The 21,895-nt window shown below is 44.1% G+C and overlaps 1 protein-coding gene and 1 long non-coding RNA gene across 2 annotated transcripts in view; one reads left to right on the plus strand and one right to left on the minus strand.

The window, feature by feature from the left end:
* HS6ST1 (heparan sulfate 6-O-sulfotransferase 1) overlaps positions 1 to 21,895 on the plus strand; it is a 282,737-nt gene that overhangs the window by 59,721 nt on the left and 201,121 nt on the right. The gene's annotated exons all lie outside the window — the stretch shown is intronic.
* LOC115657459 lies at positions 12,834 to 18,484 on the minus strand. Its single transcript, XR_004001976.1, has 3 exons — positions 18,406 to 18,484; positions 15,332 to 15,336; positions 12,834 to 12,845 (listed from the first exon to the last, which is right to left on the minus strand). It is a non-coding gene; the product is annotated as an uncharacterized LOC115657459 (long non-coding RNA).

Genomic DNA, 21,895 nt, shown 5'->3' on the forward strand with positions numbered 1-21,895 from the left:
GTACTATTCACATGTGTCTGTGAACGCAGGTTTTGCATAGTGATTACATTTTGCCACATTTCAGGAATATGTGAAGTCTGCACCAGTTAATTTTTTTTAACCTTTATTTCCAGTGCATATATTATAAGAAAGAGAAAATATGCCACTTTTCCAAACAGTGTTTTCAGTTACCTACATAAGGGGAGCAAAGCTTGCTATTTTTCATAATTATAAAAATCTAAACAAAATAATAATAAAGGGCATTAAAAGAATGTGAAAATTGTCAGATGAAGCATTAATGGCAGGAAATGACAGTTCAGGTTATCTGCCCACTCTTAATTCTGCCCTCTGTGTGTATGAATTGTAATACAGTCTTTACTTGCTGTACATGATCACATATACTACTCTTCCTCATCTGCTCTTTGGTAGATTTCTACCACGATAAACCCCTCCCCCCCCCCGTTTTCACCCAGTTTGCGGCTGAGTATCCCAAACCGAACTGTTTATTCTCTGTGGACCTGATCCAGTTCCCAATGAAGTCCATGGTTTTAGCATTGAGTTATAGTGCAGGATCAGGTCATGAATCAGTGAAGCTGTGGAACACCAGGAAAGCATTTGAGAACCAAGCGACTGTGAGTTGGGATATTGAGAAGAGTCATGAGCCCATGAGGTGATTGTTCTCTTAGCTAACATGAGAGAGTTGGAGAAATGCTGCTCTAGGTGAGGAACCTTCCCCTGCTGGAGTCTAGTCTCATTACAGCAAGGACTGCAGAGATGAAATGAGGACCAAACCCTCCTTAAGAAGATAGATATAACCTCTCAATATGTGACGGGGAGGGAGGCAGCTTATATACCGTATCAAGATCTTTTTCAAACTGATATCACCTCACAACTTCACACAGAGGTGCTGTTGGAAATTGAGATTGATCAAGTTTGGAGCATTACTAATCCTGGAATGTTGAAGGCTTTATTACCACTTCACTCTCCTGAAGAATGAAGTTTGCAGGTGGGCTTTGTTGAGATGCTAGCTCTTTGGAGAGCGGTATCTCCCACTTACCCTGCAGCTGGGCTTTCTCTTTCTATTGTTATTTGAGTTAATAACTTGAAATGGATACATAAGAATGTAATTCTCCCTCAGTAAAGTATTTGGGCGTGGGGGTAAGCGGGAGGCAGAGACTTCTTCCAAAGGGCTGTTACTTTTAAAAGCAGGAAAATCACTGAAATCTGATGGAGACGTTTGTGTGCAGTGTTCAGTGCACATGATTGATCTTGTTAATTTGGGGATTGTGATACTTTTTAAACATCTGGTCCAAGATTCTTTGAGGTTAGTAGAAATCCATTATTCTTCTTATTTAAAAAGTGGAGGATTCCCACTCCTGTAGCACTTCTGATGGAATGTATTACCTGAGGGGGACATACCAAAAAAGACACTGGGAAAGGAACCTGATCTAAAGGAAAGGTACTATGGTGCAGTGAGGGGAGTGGAGATTGTCACTCAGGATTAGAAACCTCTTAATGCTAAAACAAAGTTACTCCTAATCCTCTTCTTTGCTCACTTCCCTTTCATATTTTAAAACGTTCTTTTTGTAAAGGCATTCAGACAGTTTAGTTTTGTATATTAAAAAGCATGTGAGATGAGGTTGTTATGTAATATGGATCCTTTGTTAACCAGATTTTATGAAGCCTCATGTTAACCAAATATTGAGGGGGGGAAAAACCTTTTGTAACCAACTATCATCTTTCCTACTTATTTGGAATCCATTGTATGTGTTTAAAGTCATGCTGATACCTCATGAGAAAATGTTGAAAAACATTCTAGTCAGAGATAATTGTGTTACTTTTATCATAGTTCTCTCCTTTTTCTGTGTGTCTGCACCTCCCCTTCAAGTTACTGGACAGATTTTTTTTTTTTTTTTTTTTTTTTGAAAGCTGTCCTCTGTTGCTGACATCACAGCTGTGTTTTGGTGATTTATGATCGTTGTCAAAAAAAGTATGATCTTACGTAGGGAGAAAAAAATCTGCAAGGAGCAACCTTTTTTTATGGAAATGTTCCTGATAATGAAAAAAGGGAGCTGGCAAAGGTGAAAACTAGAGAGATGTTAAAAAAAACAAAACAAAAAAACCTCTTTAAATAGGATGTTTTTCCGAAGTGTTCTTTAAGATATCAACAGCCTTGTGAGGCTATAGGCATGCAATGTACAGGCTGTTCTGCCCAGTCTGACCCTTGAAAAATCGTCACAACACACCTCAAGTGAGTGAAGATAGGAAAATTTTAGTGTGAAACTCCCAATGCTGTGCGTATGGCATTCATGCATGTTTCCTAATGCAATTCACCTAAACATGGATTCACATTTTCAATGTTTGAGTGTTGTTTTGGGTGTTTGTACATATTTCTACTTAAGAAGACCAGGATAGCTTTGTGCTTAAGGCACAGAACTAGTTGTGTAGAGATCTGGATTCTATTTCCAGCTGTACCCACACTTAGCCCCAGATTTCCAAAACATGGATGCTTAAAAGATTTTGAAAACTCCTGAGCACTAGTATGTCTCATTCTTGTCAGTGGTACTCAATACCTTTGAAACTCAAGCCACTTATTTAGTTGCCTAAACATTGTTTTAGGTGCCTTTTATTAAAGGGTGGGGGAAGCTCTGTTCCTCAGTTGAATCCCTGTTCTAATGGGGAGTGTGAGGATTCCTTCATTCATGGTTTTAAATCACTTTAAGATCTCCAGGTGGAAAGCCCTATGTTTAAGTGCAAAGTGTTTTTTTAATCTATTACTAAGCCAGGCTAGGTTGTTGTAAACTATACTGACGGACTGTACCAAGCAAAATCCAGGTTGCACATCTGGGCCTCAGTCTTTTCCCTATTGAGCTCAATGGGACTACTGATGTGTGTAAATTTATCTAGGTATGTGAATATTTGCTGGGTGTGCCGTAAGTGTTTAAACAAATCTCTTTGTTGTGGCACAGTAGATCTGGGATCTCAGACGAATTTACATGTTCACTTCTGACCTGAGAGATGGGTGTTGTGTCAGAAACCTGCATTTGCAAACACCCCCTGTGTGTGTGTGATTGATGCTACTGGCTCCTGACATAGGCTCTTACTGTTGGCTGTGTAGATGTGGTAGTCTGAACTCTAAGGGCATAATCTGAAGCCTGTTGAAGTCGAAAGGGAATCATTCTATTGAGTTCTGTGGACTTTGGATCAGGTCCAGAGGGTATGGCTACACCACAATTGGAGATGTGATTTCACTATTTGTAGACATAGCCAAGTTAGCTTAAATCTCTAGTTAGTGCAAGTACCAATAGCAATGTAGCCACAGCAATATGGGCTTAAATGCTGGTTGTACACAAGCTCACCTGAGTTAGCCCACAATTGAAATCTGGGCTGCTGCTGCTGCTCTTGACACACACAGTAGCTAGATTAAAGCTAGCTGAGGTTTGTCTACACGTGCTGAAATCATACCTCCAGTTTCAGTGCAGACATACTCTAAGTGTGTGGGGACGGTCTTTTCTTTTTCTTCCAACACATTCCTTTTTTTTTTTTTAGCTGCATTTCTTTTCTCCTGTTTGAACCCAGTGATAACCTGATGCTTTTGATACTTGAAGGAGAAAGAAACATGTTGATTAGTTAATACCCAGTCTCTCAAACACTTGCAAATCAAATGTGATCACTCATTTTCACTGCTTGTAGGTATTTGGTCATTTTTGTAGTGTAGTTTAAAAATAAAAGTTTACTTCAAGTTTTTAGCTTTATTGAAAAGAGAAAACGCTTCAGAGACCAGTAGTCCCATAGCACCTGATGATAAATCAACTTCAACCACAAGATGTTGACATAAGTTAAATAAGACCCACTCCATAGTCAGAGCCTGGAGTCAAAAGGAAGAGAAAATAACGGGATCCCGATAGGCCTGCTCCCAGAGGATGACTGATAAGGGGAAAATAAGAAGCAAAAGCTTCTAGGGATCTTGGAGAGAAACAGTTTTATGGCTAAAGGATGTCTCGGAGAGGCTCTAAAGGTGCAGGAAGGAAAAATAGCTGTGTCCCTGGGTGTGCATTCTGTGTATATGTTATAAGGCAAAGATCTGTAACAAGTAAACCCAGATGTTAGGTGGCAGTGCAGATATAGGGCTAGAAAACAAGGGTCAAAAAGAGCCAAAGAGTTGGGTCTGATTTTATTTTTATCATTGTTTTTCATAGGTCAGACTTGCAGAAGAGCTCGGCACCTACCAGCTCACATTGTGACACTTTTATGAAAATCTTGCCAGTTAATTTGGCACCACCATGCCACAATGGGAGCTGTGTTCCCTTGAAAATCTGGCCATATGTGCTCTGGATAGAAAATAAAGCCCTTTGACTTCTTCAGTTGGACTGCTCCGTGTTTAAGGTTAAGCACCAGCACAAAACATTTTGCAGGACTGAGTTGTTTCTTAACTAAATATTATTGCTATCCTATCTGAGAATAGGGATTGTAACCACCTTGAGTGGCCAGAAGAGTAATCCAGTTTCACTGTACCTTCTCACAGCTCTTCTGTAGAGCCTGCTGCGGGGATCCTTATGGCTTACAGCCAGAGTAGGAGGTCAGTGCCTGCCCTGCTCAAGTGTTGAAAGTGAACTATGAATCGAGGCGGTGGGGCAAAGCCCTGATTCTGCAGTTGCCTGAATAGGTGCAGATGGAGCTCTGTGCTGAGCTGTGGGACTCTGTGGGCTCAGGAGTCTGCCTGTGTAGATCCGATTGGAGCCCAAGTGACTAAGAGGCAGGAATACACAGGAGGAAAGCCTTTATTGCCCCTTCAGGCTCAGTAGTAAGCTAGCTTGCTTTATCAGCTCTTTCTTCAACCCCCTGAGGGAATGTCTGAGCTACAAACTTAATTTATGATTGGGCAAATGAAAAATATTAATAAAATGGTTGACCTGTGTGTGTATGTGTGTAGGGGGGAGAATCAATTAGAAAATGTTACAAAATATACCCGCACCCTGGAAACCGCCAGTTGCGTTTTATATGTCAGCATTAACCTTTCCCTGAAAGCTTTTTTTGTCGTCTGAGAATTTCCTGTGTAAACCTCACTTTTTTGACTCAGTTGAACTCCTATTGAAATGAGTGGAAAGGCTCCAGTAGCACAGAGATGGTTCTTATACAAAAGCCTGAATAGAGGGGAGTAGGATCGGGCCCTTTATATTATGACTGTCACTAGAGGCAAGAGCAGAAAAGGAAATACAAATATACAGATAGATCATAATAAAAGTAGGTTTTGTGTCAATCAGACAAATGTGGCCAGATTAATGAAAGAGGAAGGGGCTCCCAGCCTATGGCACAAAGCAGTTCATGAGGGCTCCAGCAACTGCTAATATTCAAATTGGTGCTGTCCCTTCAAACACTGAATGTGGTCTTGAGGGCACCTAAATCTTTATGGCCCCAGCCTCCTTGCTCTGTTTTGTACACAGCAGTTGGTTGGAGGAGTGAGGGGTGGGAAGAGAAAACAGAGAACTCATTGTTAAAATTCTGATCAGAGGACTCTTAGCCGGTAGGAAAGATAAGAAAGTTAGCAGCATGGGAAAATCATTGGAACAGTGTTTTCAAGGTTATTGGCTTGTAAGGAAATGACTAATTTGAACCAAAGTATATATCCACGTGTTTTTATTCTGAAAAGACCATCTGGAGAAAGGATAGTATTGATCTGTGTACAGGTTTATTGTCTACCTTCAGATAATGTCAGCGTCATGAGCTGCACATTGGTAAATTACATCAGAAAGTCTTAAAGCTACGTTTTTAGAGATTTTGTTGCAGAGTCTTTTTATGTATTGCATGAGAAGCACCGAAATATTTTTAATAGTAGCTGACCTATGATAACGTGCATCAGTTCTTCTAAGGTGTGTAGTTTGTATAGCATGTGTATGTGTGCTTATGTAGTAATAATAGGTCAGATTTTCATAAGAACATAAATGGCCATACTGGCTCACAAAAAGTGGTCCATCTAACCTAGTTTCCTGTCTTCTGACAGTGGATGGTGCCAGATGCTTCAGAGGGAATGAACAGAACAGGGCAATTACTGAGTGATCCATCCCCTGTTGTCCAGTACCAGTTTATGGCAGAGGTTTAAGGACACCTAGAGTATGAGTTTGCATCCCTGACCATCTTACCTAATAGCCATTGATGATCTATCCTCCATAAATTTGCCTAATTCTTTTTGGAATCTAGTTATACTTTTGGCCTTCACATCATCCCTTGGCAATGAGTTCCATAGGTTGACTGTGCATTGTGAGAAAATATTTCTTTTTTTTTAAACCTGCTGCATATTAATTTCATTGGGTGACCCTCTTGTTACGAGAAAGGGTTAAATAACACTTCCTTACTCACGTTGTGCACACCATTCATGATCTGATTGACCTCTATCGTATCCTCCCTTAGTCCTCTCCTTTTCCAAGTGAACATTCCTAGTCTTTTTAATCTGTCCTCCTATGGAAGCTGTTCCAGAATCTTAATTTTTGTTGCCTTTCGTCATATCTTTTCCAATTTTATTACGTCTTTTTTAGAGAAGAGGTGACCAGAACTGCTCACAGTATTCAAGGTGTGAGCATACCATGGATTTAGATAGTGACGTAGTATCCATCCCTTTCCTGTTTCCTAACATTCTGTTAGCTTTTTTGACTGCTACTGTACATTGAGCAGATGTTCTCAGAGAACTATTCACAATGACCCGAGATATAGTTGGGATTATTTTTCCAATGTTCATTACTTTGCATTTATTAACATTGAATTTTGTCTGCCATTTTGTGACTGTCCCCCAGTTTTATGAGACCCTTTGTAACTTTTCACAGTCAGCTTTGGACTTAACTATTGTGAGTAATTTTGCCAACTTTACCCCCTTTTTCAGATCATTTGTGAATATGTTGACTAGCGCTGGTCCCAGTACAGATCCTTGGGGGTCCCTGCTGGATGTCGCTTTCCTTTGTGAAAACTGACCATTTGTTCCTACCCTTTGTTTTCTATCTTTTAACCAGTTACTGATCCATGAGAGGACCTTCCCTCTTATTCTGTGACTGCTTACTTTGCTTAAGGGCTTTTGGTGTAGGACATTATGAAAGGCTTTCTGAAAGTCCACATATACTGTATCAACTGAATCACCCTTATCTACATGGTTGTTTATTCTAATAGATTGGTGAGGTGTGATTTCCCTTTACAAATCTGTGTTGACTCTTCCCCAACGTATTGTGTTTGTCTGTGTGTCTGATACTTCTGTTCTGGACACAGGGTTGGTTGTCTGAGTCGCAGGGCCTAGGAGGACCCCTCCTTAGGAACAGACAGACATCCAGACTTCAGGATGCTTCCTTGAAACAATGCTTTGATTTGCCTTTTTTTTTTTCTCAATATTACATTGTGATGAAACACCACCATGTATTGTTAAAATGGTATGATGCAGTACATTGGGCAGAGAATGCAGGTGTTTGTAGGGATTTGGTCTGGTAGGAGAGCAGACTTCTAAGAATAAACTAAAAACTTTCTGTTTTGAGATCCTGATTGTCATAAAAACATAAGCTGAAACTCAGCAGATACGCATAACCCTTCAGCCGCTTGTCCGTGATCATTACCTTCTTTAGACTCCGGCAGAGTTGTCAGATGTTCACATGAAGTGACTAGGGAGTACTGTCTGTACCTCTGTGTTCGAGATCAACCACCTGCTTTATCCCAATGCAAAGGGATGATGCAGTGTGGTGTAGTGGATGGAGTTCTGAACTAGGACCCACTACAAATATATTTGGCTAACTCTGGGCAAGTCACTTCCTATCGCTGAACTTGACTTCCCTCTCACCATTTGTCTTTCTGTCTTGTTTATTTTGAGTGTAAGCTCTTCAGGGACTCTTTTACTGCGTCTCTAGTTCAGTGGGATCCTGATCTTGACTGGTGCCCCTATGTATTACTGTAATAAAAATTATTAATAATATTTAAGATGTGATTGGAGAAGGTGAGAAATGTTTAGCTCTGAATGTAAGTAGGAATCATTTTAGCATTCTGTAGCTATATAAAAATCTATATGCTCTGTTAGAACATAAAAGTAGCTTTTTATGAACTTTTTGTTAGTAACTTTTTTTTTAAGACAGATCAGACAAGATACTTCACTGATATTGGACTTTGAAGAATGAGTTGTAATTGTCTTTTGTAGAAGTCCAGTGCTCTTGAAAATTATATCACAAGAAGTTTGTCATTGAAACTTGTTTTATTCTGGTCTCTGACATTATCTAATGGATAGGGCTGTTTTTCAAAAGGGAAGATGAAGACAATCATATAGTTTATACTGAAGGATTTTTGAATCTCAGAATGCTCTGTTAGGTCCTGAAAGGCTTTATAAAGTTCCACAGATGTACCACTGGTGGCATTCATAAGTAAGTTCCATCAGCCAAACCCTTAGAGTTGTAGAAGATACAAATTCTGTTGTGAGGCTATTTAATTTTAATATTCCTGTGTCTTTTTTGTTGTATTAAACAATATAAATCATCTTTACTCCCCATAATTATAACAAAAATTGTACTATTGAAAAGATGTTCATGAAACTTTGCCATAAGTTGTAATGCACACGTGTTTCTAACAAAACGAAGAAAATTCCTTTTAAAAAAATCAAAACGTAAAGATACAGTTCATCAGATAGACTTAATAATTATTTCCTTATTATATACTCTTCCATAATCAGTCTTAGTTTTTGATCCCTTATTAATGCCTGTCCACTAACAATCTCTTCCCTTGTGATCGCTATGTTGTCAAATTCCTGTCCCTCATCTGTAGTTCCAATGGAAGCCCCAAAGTGCTAAACAGGGCCGGCTTTATGACCCATGGGGCCTGATTGGAATACTCAGTGGCAGTCTGGGACTTCGGCGGTGGGGGGTCTGCTCCGGGTCTTCTGTGGCACCGAAGGACCCCCTGCCACCGAAATGCTGCTGAAGACACCCGGAGCAGCGCCCGATTCCGGGGAATCGGCGTAAAGCTGGCCCTGTTGCTAAACTTCCTTACTCTGATTACAATGAAGATGCAGAGAAACAGGAGGAGGGTATGTTCAAAGGCACAACTGGGATTTTGATGCCCAATTCTTTTAGTGGGTTTTTTGTTGTTGTTGTTGCATAATTAGGGCCATAATTCAGGCTGTCTTCACTAGCATTTTTGTTGGTATAACTTATGTCGCTCAGAGGTGTGAAAAATACCCCTCTGAGCGACATAAATTATAGAAACAGAAGTGCCTATCAGAGCTACCACTGCTTGTTTAGATGGCTTTATTATGTTGATGAGAGAGCTCTCTCCCGTTGGCACAGAGCAGCTGTATGAGTGATCTTACAGCAGCGCAGCTGCATCGATACAGTTGTGCCACTGTAAGCTCGCTAGTGTGAACATGGTCCCATCATGCTAGCAGACAGTAGGCTGTAGTAAAGACTGAATGGTGATGCTGTCTGAAGAACCTCAACTGAGAACATCTTAACTTCGGGCTTCCATGTTTTCAGATATTTAAAAGTTTAGGGTTAAATTTGAAAAACACTGAAGACAATATCTTAGTAGGATTCCGTTTGCCCATAAGGTTCAGCGTGGCATGGCAATATTGCAGCTCTGTGCTTCCCTGGGGAAGCATTAAAGAGGCATTCTGCCTTGATATGGAGAGTGCCTCCTGGAGCTCCTAGAGGTATGGGATAAGTGCACCTGGTGCAGTACCCCTTTCAGAGATGTATCTTCTTTATCCCTCCCTCAGGGCTTGTCTACATCACAAAGTTGCAGCGCTGGTGAGGGGGTTACAGCGCTGCAACTTAGGAGGTGTACACATCTGCAGGGCATCACCAGCGCTGCAACTCCCTGTTTGCAGCGCTGGCCGTACTCCCGTTTTGTCTCAGGTGTAGAGGATCCAGCGCTGGTGATCCAGCACTGGTAATCAAGTGTAGACACTTACCAGCGCTTTTCTTGACCTCCGTGGAATAAGCAGGTATCCCAGCATACCTGAGGAAGCCTCTCTGGTAATCAAGCAGGTCTCCTTCCCCGCGGTTTGCTCCGGTGTTCTCCGAATCTCCCCCCAAGCGGGTCTCCTTCCCCGCGGTTTGCAGGGGGGTTCGGGGAACGCGAGAGCAAACCGCGGGGAAGTAGGTCTCCTTCCCCGGTTTGCTCTCGCGTTCCCCGAACCCCTGTGCAAGCAGGTCTCCTTCCCCGGTTTGCTCTCGCGTTCCCCGAACCTCCCTGCAAACCGCAGGGAAGGAGACCTGCTTGCTCGGGGGTTCGGGGAACGCGAGAGCAAACCGGGGAAGGAGACCTGCTTGCACGGGGGTTCGGGGAACGCGAGAGCAAACCGCGGGGAAGCAGGTCTCCTTCCCCGGTTTGCTCTCGCGTTCCCCGAACCCCCCTTGAAGCCGCCCAACAGCGCTGCAGTGTGGCCACATCTAACACCACTTGCAGCGCTGGTTGCTGTAAGTGTGGCCACTCTGCAGCGCTGGCCCTATACAGCTGTACTAATACAGCTGTAACAACCAGCGCTGCAAAATTGTAGATATAGACATACCCTCAGAGAGGCGAGCTAGCTCTCTTGCCCAGTGCTGGGAGGAGCCATTACCCCGCCTCCTCCATGTCCCTATGCAGGAACTGGACATCCTTAAAATATAGAGAAGGAAACAGGGACTGAAAATGTGCCTGATCCATAAGTGGACTGCACAAGGCCAGGGAGAAAAGGCTCCTTGCAACTTTCTAAGATCCAGACGCAGTCAGTCTCATTATGTTTTAATAGACCTGATATCTGTTTCCAACTTTAACTGCATCTTAATGACATTTTTCTGGCTTGAGAATAAAACAGTGCTGAAACCCGGTAAATAAGTGGATTGGAAGCCCATGCATTGCAAGACCTTGTTTGCAGCAGAGAGAAATGTTTCTTTAAATAAACTCTTTTTTGTGATATTTCTGTGGTCTTCACTGATCAGCCTAGCCCCTTAAGCTTAAAATTGATTTTCTTTTCTTTACAGTTCCCACCCTCCCCTTTTCTGCACATACATTGGTTTGTTACTGTAGGGTTGCTGATTTATCAATCTAAACCTAATCTGTGGAGACACTTATACCACACTCAGCACCATGGTATCTGAGTGCTGTTGAATACTGGAATGTTAGTTCTTATTTTATTTTGAAAAATTGAATTAGCCTTTTGTTCTTGCAAAAAAAACCCTGTATGGACTCTGCAGACAGATGAAAGCTAAAGTTGGTCAGCATTTGACTCATCAAACCTTGGACAGTGCCCCTTTTTATTAACTAGGAGTATTCAGACCCCGTAAGAGACGCCCAGAAAGGGAACATAGTACGTTTGAGCACTTATTTCATTTTAAACCTGTGGAACTGAAGAACTAGTTTTTAATAAGTCTTTACCCAGGTTGCATTATTCCATATCTGTGCAGTCACAGTAACTGGTTTCAGCCGTTAACATGTCACGTGACCACATCCCGAAATGCAAAGCTGCCCATCTGCCTTTCATTTTACCTGCCCTCTCCATACATCATCAAACCGCATCCAGGAGGATGGCACCCTATGTAATAACCAGGTTGGTGATGGTAAATCTAAAATTTCTCACAGAAGAGAGGCTGAATTTTAAGGTAGTTTGGAAGCTTGGATTCAAGTTCCTGGGGTTCAGCGTTTAGAAAACCAAGATGGGTTTCTAGAGAACTCTCATTGACATTTCTCTGTACAGGGAAAACTGCCACAGGAAATTGTTGGATAGGGTAAACTGGACATAGGGAAATGTTTTATGGAAGAAATTCCTTGGAGTTTTTCCAGGTCAGCCCATTGGGGAAAAGTTAAGAAAGGTCCCTAGAACCATATGTCAGAGGCTTCTGGCGAAGTCATCGGTCTGCTAATACTTGTTTATTAGGAGAGGCCAGTCAAAGAAGCTGCTGGCTGACATTCAGAATAGCACTGCTCTGAAAGTTAAGGGGCTCTTTATTTTTATCAGGGAAGGGTGGACTGCTCTCATATTCCAGCCCTCCTCCTTATGGTAGTTGAGAAAGGTTGGCTCTTCTGGGAACCACGGTTTTAGATTTCATCCCTTAGTCTGGGGAACAAGGAAACTATTATTTCATTAATCATCTATCCAGATATTTCGGCACATTATATGGATGCCATTGTTTATAAAAGGAAATTACCCATTAAATGGGTAATAGTAAAAAAGGGGATGGGAGTCAACACTCCTGTGTCCATTAAAGTAGATTTCCTTTAAAAATAATAATAATAAAAAAAAGCTTTCATTCTCCTTAGTGAGTGTCTCTGCAAAGAACAATGAAGACTGAGTGCTCCTGCTGTGCTTCTATTGGGGGATGTGTGTGTTGGAAGGGGAGTTGTGGGCAAGGAAACTTTGAGATAGTTCATTAGTTCTTTTTCTCATCTGGAATGTGGGAAAAGTCTAGCACAGAAGACGTTTGTCATCTGAACCTTAGTTAATTTGGTCAGATTTGGTCCAAGGCCCCCATGGAGTCTGACAATTCCCTTTTTATTTCTGGCCCTCTTATTCTTTAAATAAATTAGCTTCTCTAACTTAATTATTTCTAATTGCTATGAACCCCGCTATGAGCATGATGGCCCTTTTAAGTGCTCGATAATTAAATGTGAAAAAGCAAGACTTTCTATGTGAAGGGCCATTCTGGTTTTCTGGAAGGGCACTGTCACCGCAAGACAATGTTTGCCTTTTCTTAGTGTTGAAATCAGCAACATTAAATAGATACACAAAGTAACGCTTGGATCCAGAATGTGGTGCGTATCTTCATATGCCAATTGATTGTTGAAAATCAGAGGGCTGTGTTTCTTAAAACAACAAGGCTTGTTTCTTCAAAGCCGGCGCTGTGAGCCATTCCATTAATGCTGTGGTTCTCAAACTGGGGGTTGGGACCTCAAAGTGGGTCACGCCCAATGGTACCTCTAATTTTTTTACACCCATGTGCAGAGTGAATTTTGTTATGTATGCCAATATGGAGGTGACGTATGGTGCGGGTGGGGGGGTGTCAGGGCTGGGGCAGAGGGTTGGGATGCGGGGGGGGCGGGGGTGAGAGCTCTGGCCTGGGGTGTGAGAGCTCTGGCCTGGGCTGTGGGCTCTGGGGTGGGGATGTGGGGTTCAGGAGGGGGCTCAGAGCTAGGGCAGAGAGTTAGGGAAAACGGGGAAGGACTCTGGCTGGGGATGAGGGGTTTGGGATACAGCCTGCCCCGGGCCTGCGGTGAGGAGAGAGGACTTCCACCCACCCACCCTCTCTCCCCACAGCAGCCCAGGGCTGAGGGAGAGGCACCTTTCCCTCAGACCCTGCGGAGCTGCCACATCTGAGGGAGAGATGCTTGCACACGACACTTGCAGCCGTATGGCCTGACAGCTTAGAGGGAACTTAAGTCACAACCCTGTTTTAATGAGATTGCAAATGCTGAGTTAGACTTGCTGGGGCCTGGGGCCAAAGCCCAAGGACTTCAGACCTAGGTTGCGAGGCTGAGGTTGGGCTTTGGCTTTGGTCTCCCTGCCTGAGGCAGTGGGGCTCAGGCTTTGGCTTCCCTTCCCACCCCCCACCTGGAGTAGCTGGGCTTGTGTGGGCTCAGGCTTTCGTGCCCCCTCCTGGGGTCGTGTAGTAATTTTTATTGTCAGAAGGGGGTCACGGTGCAATGACATATAGAACCCCTACAATAATGGATCCTTGTGTACTTGTGGCTGGCTCTTTTGAAAACATAAGCCAACATGTCCAACTAACACATCCCATTGTGGCTTGTAAGAAAAATATACCACTTCTACTACTGTCCAATTCTGTTATGAATGTGCCTTATGGATCCCTTGAATAACTGTTATCCACACGATCCAGAATCTTTTCTCGAGAAGCAAGGGATTGAGGGATAAAGTGAGACAGAGAACAGAAAAATGGACTTGGGATGGACCAGAGCGACACAAACACATTGGACTTTGTATGCTTTTTGTAGTTCTTCAGATGTATTTTCATTGCATTGCCTGACTGTAATTTGCAAACCACTTTCCTCCCAAGCCAAGGTTCACAGAAGCCCTGTATTGGCAGAGAGCTGCCTTTAATTTTTGTATGGTCTCTTGAGACCAAGCTTTTTGTGGTTTGTACTTCCTGCACATTCACCTGTGGGTAATTAGGCCAGAGATCATTTAGGGGAATTTTGCCTACTGAAGAAATGATGAAATGTAACCTGCGAGGAAAGTACTGTTTATGTTGGACAGTATTAAAAACTCACCACTTGGCTGTCAGGGCCACAGCTGCATGGGGAGGAAAACCTGAGGCGCCTCAGTGATTTGTGGAATATACTTTCAAGTGATTTAATTGGTTGATCTCTTATTTTAGCCCTTTTGACTCTACTGCAATTGTTACATGTATCCTCCAATTGTAGATTACTTTAGAATCAAGTCTGTCATTTTAATTAGAACCAGAAACTCCAGTGTCGACTTGGAGTTTGTTCTAAAACTTTGGAAGTGGCAGAGGGGGGAGAAGAGGGATTTTTTTTTTTTTTTTAAATAACTCCAGTTGGTTTAATTGGATTTGGACAGAAATTTAGCACTAACTGGGTTTTTTTCCCCACACCAGCCGCCAGCATTAGTGGAGTTTTGTTATGTTCCAGCATTGGAGAATAGAAAGCATTGCTTGTAAGAGGAGGCACTTGGTCAATTAAATTTTTACAGAATTGCCAAAAAGTACTCTTCCAAATTGAGGACCAAGTTTTAACAAGCATTGTAAATTGACTATATCTCTTATTATATTCATTCTGTGTAATCTGTGCATTTATATTCATGTATATTCAGTAAAGTTACATGCTGATATGATACTTTGTAATGACCTTTTAATGAGCAAAAACAAGTGACTACACTTCAGAACTTCATATGTATTGCTTATTCTATGTGTACCAACTCCAGAGTCACCTTGTTAGGATTTATCAGGTTCTGGCTAAAGGCTGTTACGAAGCAAACTGAATAAACTCTATGTGGAGAGGAACATCTTTTTGTTCTGTGTACGGCACCTAGCTTCAAACTGAAAGTTTGAAATTGCATCAGGAGGTTGCTCTGTTGTACATCACATTTTATCCCAGCTTTTCTCTCATTTTATCTCTGTCTCTGACCTTGCTCTATGACATTGGGTGAAACTACTCCACCTCCAGGCCTCTTTCTCCCCCTCCCCCCCCACCCCCTTTGTCTTGTCTGTTTAGACTGTAAGCTCTTTGAAGGCAGGGAAGTCTCTCGCTGTGTGTGAGGGGGCCCAGCCCAGTGCTGTGCCAATCTTGGGTTGGGGCCTCTCGGGCCTACGTAATACCAATAATAAATAATAATCCTGTAAATGTTCACCGGCTTCCCATGAGGTGACTTTTGTTAATGTAAAACCTTTTCTATGAATTGAAACATGGAAAACAAAGATACAGATACAAGGTTACTTCAAATACAAATAAAAGAAATTAGCTCTCTGTAAGGAATGCTGAACATTTGAGTTCCTGTAAAGAAAAAAGAGGCTAGAATTAGATTAGGTTCCCTGAAATCACTGTCTAGAATAGAAAACATGTCAAATATGCACAAAAAACTCTCAGCCTAGGGGTCAGGGGAGGTTGGGAATTGGAATGCATTTTTTTTTTTTATCAACTAGGAGAGACCATTTGCTTTCAGCCTCACCTCTAATCCTCATACAAAAGTTTATTGAACTCAGATGCTTTTCAAAGTGAATTGAAGGGCATGCGCTAACTTTATTTCTTGGAGAAAGTCAAAATGATGATGGTGCCTTCACGGTCTCAATTTCCTCCTCAGAGTTTCAAAAGAGCCCCCCAAAACCAAGAGACAGGGTATTTTTATTAGCTGTGTTTGTTTGTACTTCCATGACCTCTTGTAAAGTAACAAGAAATTCAACACAAGTCTGTTATATGTCTACAGTTGCTCAAAAGCATAAGGGAAGGACATATTCTGCTTCTGTCTCGCATCTCATGCAGAAGCTGGAGCCAAAGGGCCGGTGAAAGGTGTAAGTGTGAAAGAGAGTAACAGAGACTGAAAGCTCTGCATTTATTCACTGGATTGTGAATAATGAAATTTGATTTAAAACAAAAATACACCATTTATCCTTTGATTGTTTCTTCTTTTATAATCACAAGCTGCTAATGAGCAACAACTACCAGAACCAGGAGAAACAATCAGAATTTTGGGACACTATAAAAAACAAAAACAAAAAGCAAAAACGGTTACATCCCATCAAAGGGATGGAGTAGGGGTGTGGGCCTGCCTGGACAGTGTAGTGCAGGGTAGAACCTTCTCTTTGCTCCCCCACCCCCCTTTCGATGAATGCCTGCTGACTAGGTTCAGCAGTGGCCTAAAAGAACTGCAGCGCGTCACTGAAGATGCCATCTCTTAGCTAGACGACTATGCACGCACTAAATAAATAAACCCCTTTCAGCACCCCATGAAAACCAAATAAGACAGAAGGGGATTTGGGCATGGCTATAGTTCTTAGCTTGCTGAATTTGTTTATTATCCAGCTCCGTAAGATTAGCAGTGTGTGATTTGGGGGAGATAAGTGGGGGTATTAGCACATCTTTTGCTGCTGCCACTTCAGGCAAGAAAAGAGACATTTTCTCCCTCCTCTGGAACCTGTATGGAAAAGCTTCGCCATGAATATGATTTTTTTTTTTCCTCTTAACGTGCTGGGATTGCTTTTATTTATATTTTGTTCTCCCTTCCCATAACCATCCCCATAAAAATCCAATGGAGGATTAAGGAAGTATCACCACAAAACTCAGATTTGTTGTCAAACCCAGGGGGTACGTTCTTTGTTGTATTAGCTTATTGTTTGAAACACACTGGTGGAAATAGAATTACAAATAATTGCATGCGTGCAGTAAAGTGGCCTGTGTGTGTTATGGTCCTGTGGAGGATTTTAATGATTGAAAGTCCTATGCCCCTTTCTCTTTAACCTGTACAGACAGCACTGAACAGACACTCGCTTTGCCAGTCACCATTGACATCAGTAGGCTGTGGATCAGGTCCTTTATCATTTCAACCTCTCTGATAATATGGCATGAGCAGCGCCGGATTAACCTTTTGTGGGCCTGGCACCAAACATATTTATGGGCCCCCCTGGGGGCAATGGAGCATGGCATGGGGAGGGTCGGTCCCCAGAGCAAGGGACCAGCCAGGGACAATGAAGTATAGCACAGTGGGGCCAGCCCCACTCCACCCAGCCCAGTGCAAGGGCACTGTATACAAACCAGCAGTTGCCAGATGCACACTGGCCCGCCCAGCCCTATGCTGCCAGCCTGTCCCTTCCCCTCATGGGTGGGCCTATGCCGTGCCACACAGCCCCCGACTCCCTATGCCCAGCGTCCCCCAGATCTGCTATGCCCAGCAGCCCCCTCCACCACAAATGCACAGTAGCCTACACACCACCACCCCTGCCCAGCATGCCACACGCAGCTGTACCACTCCTTCCCTACAGCCCACCACAACTACACAGCACCCCACTCAGATCACTCACTGCCCAGAATCCCAACACACAGACCTCTCGCACTACCCCCCCAACCCCCGCTGGCCAGCAGCCCCCCCCACATCTCCAGAGACCCTCTCCCTCACACCCAGCCCCCTGGCCACACTCACTGGCCCCGCTGGAAGGTTGAACTGGCAGCACAGCTGGGGCCAGTCCAGTGCCAGGGCAGATAATTACTCTGGCCTCTCAGGAGTGGTGCTATTAGCCAGGCCACGGTCTGCCCCCGCCCTGGCCGGACTCTCTCAGGGCCCACTTGCCTGGAAATGAGGTGACCATATGTCCCCATTTGGCTGGGACAGTTCCCTTTTTAAGCTCTGTCCCAGCCATCCTGACTTTTTTGACAAAAACAGGCATTTATCTCATTTGCGCTTGCCAGCTGGTCAGTTGGCAAGAACAAATGAACAAATGCCCAGTTACCAAAAAAGCTCCCCCCCCCCCCCCGGCACGGCATGGAGGAAGGTGCGTGTCTGTGTGGGGGTGGCGACATGAAGTGTCAGGCAGCAGGGCTTGTGGGGGGGGGGTCAGCCCCAGATAGAATGGAGCTTGGGGGAGTTAGGGGCCAGCCCCAGCCCCTGGCAGCAGTATGGGGAGGATGTCAGCCACAGCTCCTGACAGTAGTGCAGGGAGCTGGGGCGAGGGTGGGGTCAGCCCCTGTCCTAGCAGCTGCATGCGGAGCTCGGGGGTTCAGCTCCTGCTTGCAGCATGGGGAGCTGTGGGGAAGGGGTCCTCCCCAGTGGCAGATTTTAGAGTTTCTGGGACTCTGTGCTCAGCTTCATCTTTGGGGCCCCTCATTGGGACCCAGCCAAGAAAAAGAACATTCTCTCTCATCTCCTTCCTCCCCTTTTTTTCATTCTTTTTTTTTTTCATCCTCCTCCTGTAAGTAATGGCAAATAAATGGAAAATAAGTGAGATACCTTGATTGTTTTTGTAGTCTAACTTATTTTCCCACAGACCACTTGAAAATCACTTGGGGCCTCAGTGGACCACTTAATTATCTTTCCAAATATTGTTTGTACCATTAGCTAACTATTGTAAAGTGCTTTTGTAAAAAAAAAAAATTGGGCTACGGGATCTGGCCAGGATTTAGGGTGCGGGAGGGGGCTCAAGGTTGTGGAGCGCTTACCTGGGGAAGCTCCTGTTTGGTGCAAAGGGTACAGGTGGGGATGTGGGGGTAGTGTGGCGGGGTTGCAAGGGTCAGGGAGGGCAGGGGGCTTGGAGTGTATGAGGGGGTGCTGGAGTTAGGGCTGGGAGTGTATGAGGGGGGCGCAGGAGTCAGGGAGGTCAGGTGGCTGGAAGGGTATGAGAGGCTGCAGGAGTCAGGGCTGAGTGTGTGTGAGGGGGTGCAGGAGTCAGGGTAGAGGGTGCAGGGTCTGGGAGCGAATTAGGGTGCAGAAGCAGGCTGGAGGTTGGGGTTCAGGGTCTGGCCAGGAGTTAGGATGCAGGAGGGGGCTCAGGGTTGTGGAACACTTACCTGGGGCAGCTCCTGTTTGGTGCAAGGGGTGCAGGTGAGAATGTGTGCGGGGGGTGCAGGAGCTCCTATTCGGTGCTCAGGGTGGGGATGTGGGGGGTTGCAGGAGTCAGTGGTGGGGGGTGTGTGAGGTGGGGTGCAGGAGTCAGGGCAGGAGCCTGGGGTGGTGGGGGTGCTCCCTGCCCCACCCCCACCCCCACCCCCTACCCTGAGCATCTCACAGTAGGGGGCTGGAAGAGGAGGTATGTGTAGGGGGAGTGCGGGGGCCCTGGGCCGGGCCACCCCACCCCACCCTGTCCTGATTCCACCTGCTTCCCCAAGGCCACGCCTCCGCCTCCTCCCCTGAGCATGCTGCAGTTCCTCTCCACTCCCTCCCTCCAGGAGCGCCGGCAAACAACTGTTCGGCGGCGGGGAAGCGCTGGGAGGGGAAGGGACAGGAAAGCGCACGCCTGGGGGAGGAGGCAGAGAAGAGGTGGAGGGGGCGAAGAAGAGCTGGCGGAGCATTGGACTGCAGCCCAAGCAGAGCAGGCCGGGCTGGGGCCCCTCTGAAGCCTGGGCCTAGTGCCATTGTAAGCCTGGTACTGGGCATGACTGATTGCTGAGTGGTCTCTTTCTCTGAACAGTTACTGATGGTCTATCTTGCTTTGTTCAGTGGCTAACATTTAAGACTTGCTGCTTGCTCCACTGTAGAGTTATTTCTGATTATTATTTTTTTTTTAGTTCCTGCAGGAGAGGATGGCACAGTTCAAGTTTCTGCCAGTGAGAGAAGGGTAATTTAATTAATCAGCTAATAATTGGCAATAGGAAATGTCATTACCCCACTTTAATGTATTTAGGTTACCTACTCTAACATTTGTGTCTCATCCGGTATTTGTGACTTGTGAATCATCCCTTTTCTCCTAACGAGTTTTCTGCCTCACAGTTCAGTTGGCCTATGCAGTAAATTTCTATTTTGCACTGCAAGTTCCCTTTCTGTATTATGCATGAATCTTCCTTCTTTTCAAGGCCTTGAGGTCTCCAGCTCCATAAATATTCCATGAATCGAAAGGCCTTGATTCTGTCCCCTTGGAATGGAAGTGATTGGGGAGGGGAGGTGACAGAAGGAAAGAGATGGGCCAAGCACTCAACGAATGATCAATAAAATATCAATTCGATCCTAGTGTCCTTTCTGCCTCCATTCTGCTTCATTTATTTCATGGCCAGAGCAGTTTTCAAACAGTGTTTTGGGGTGGAGTGGGAGTTATCTAGCTGGTTACACTTCTGATTTCATTGGAACAATTTTGGGAACAGTTGCCCAGGAATGGAACAAGGAGATGAAGTATGATCTTGTTTTTATTGTAACACCTATTGTTTGTGTAATTAGCCAATGGAGATTTGTTAATGAGATGACAAAGAAAGTGATCTCACAATGATAGAGCATCAGCGATAGTAGGGGTGAAATGTTTATGCCTTATCCTTCCCTAGTTGGTGGTTGTGGTTTTAAGTGTTCTTTTACATATCTGCATGTTATTTGGTTGATATTTTTAAGTGGCTCGGTTGTTTTCTTGCAGCCTTTATAACACATAATCTCTGTTCTTATTGCCAGAGCATCACCTGCTGGCTAAAATTAATATAATTGGCTTCTTTAGCTGGCAGATTAATTCTGTATGGCTTGTTTTCTTTCAGTTCATCACTCTACCTTTTCTTTTTCTTCAGTTTAAGTTGATGTATCAGTTGCCAAAGCAGATGCACGTCACCATACCCTTCAGAGTGAACCTTACCTCCCTATATTAGGGGTAAACCAGGCTACAGAGATGGGGACACATCATACACGGTCTTCTCTGAATTACAGGTGTTCACTACTTGACTCTTAGGTTCAGATTCTGTTTTGGGTCTTAAGTGAAAAATGACTTTGTCCATTCGTAGTCCTAAATGAAAATGATCCCATGTCCCCAAACTGATGCACAGTTTGACACTGATATTGGTGTCTGCTCAAGAGTTGCTACTGGACACAAAGGGGTGGGGCTGCTGGAAAGCTGTTCAATGGGAAAAGTGTGTGCAGGGAATTTGTACAGCTGTTGGCTACATCATTGTGCAATCAAGCTTCTAACAAGGGACTTGCACTAAAATTTCCCTACAGCATACTTGCTGGCAGAGAAGAGGAGTGAGGGACTTCAGACTCTATTCATTTTTCATATTTAAACAAAAAACAGGGAAGGAGGCAATGCCACTTTTTCAAGCAAACTTTTATTGTACTCTGTTTGCTGGAAATATGAATACTTGACAAAATTTGCAGAGTATATTGATAGGGCAGTGTCCAGCTGGAGTTTTAACTGGTGAGTGTGAACGTTTTGTTGCCGGGTAGGGTATAGACTCCCTACAGACACTCAAAATAAAGCAACAACAAAGCCCCAAATCCAACCTGTCACTTGGTGCGATCCGACACATTGCAAAAGAGAAGAATGCTCTTCAGGAGTAGTTTTATAAGCCACAGGGAAAAGTCTTTTATGGCAGGAATGATTTAACAGTTTCCACAGAGAGAGTATGAACTCCATTAGAGGCCAGAAATCACCCCAGCCCTCCCTTAACCTGGGCAGTGGAATTTTAACAAGAGGCTAAAAGATTAGCTCTCAAGGGACCCCTCCAGCACATCATTCCATTACCTCCACAGTGCCCTGTTCAACCCAGGGCAATTGCTCACTAAATTGACTCAACAATTAAAGATTCATAAAACAATGATTTACATGCTGCTACTTTAGCGAGCTTGGCACTTCAACTACTGAATCATCATTTGTACTGCCTAGAGATTGGGGCCCCATCATGCTGGGCATTATGCATATGTAGCAAGACACAGCCCTTACCCCAAAGGGCTTCCTATTTAATTAGACCAGACAGGATGGGAAACTGAGGCAGCAGTGTAGTGGCTTCCTCAAGGTCACACAGCAGGTCAGCAGCAGAGCTGAGACTAGAACCAGGATTT

This window comes from Gopherus evgoodei, chromosome 9 (genome assembly GCF_007399415.2).
Source record: "Gopherus evgoodei ecotype Sinaloan lineage chromosome 9, rGopEvg1_v1.p, whole genome shotgun sequence".
NCBI lineage: Eukaryota > Metazoa > Chordata > Testudines > Testudinidae > Gopherus > Gopherus evgoodei.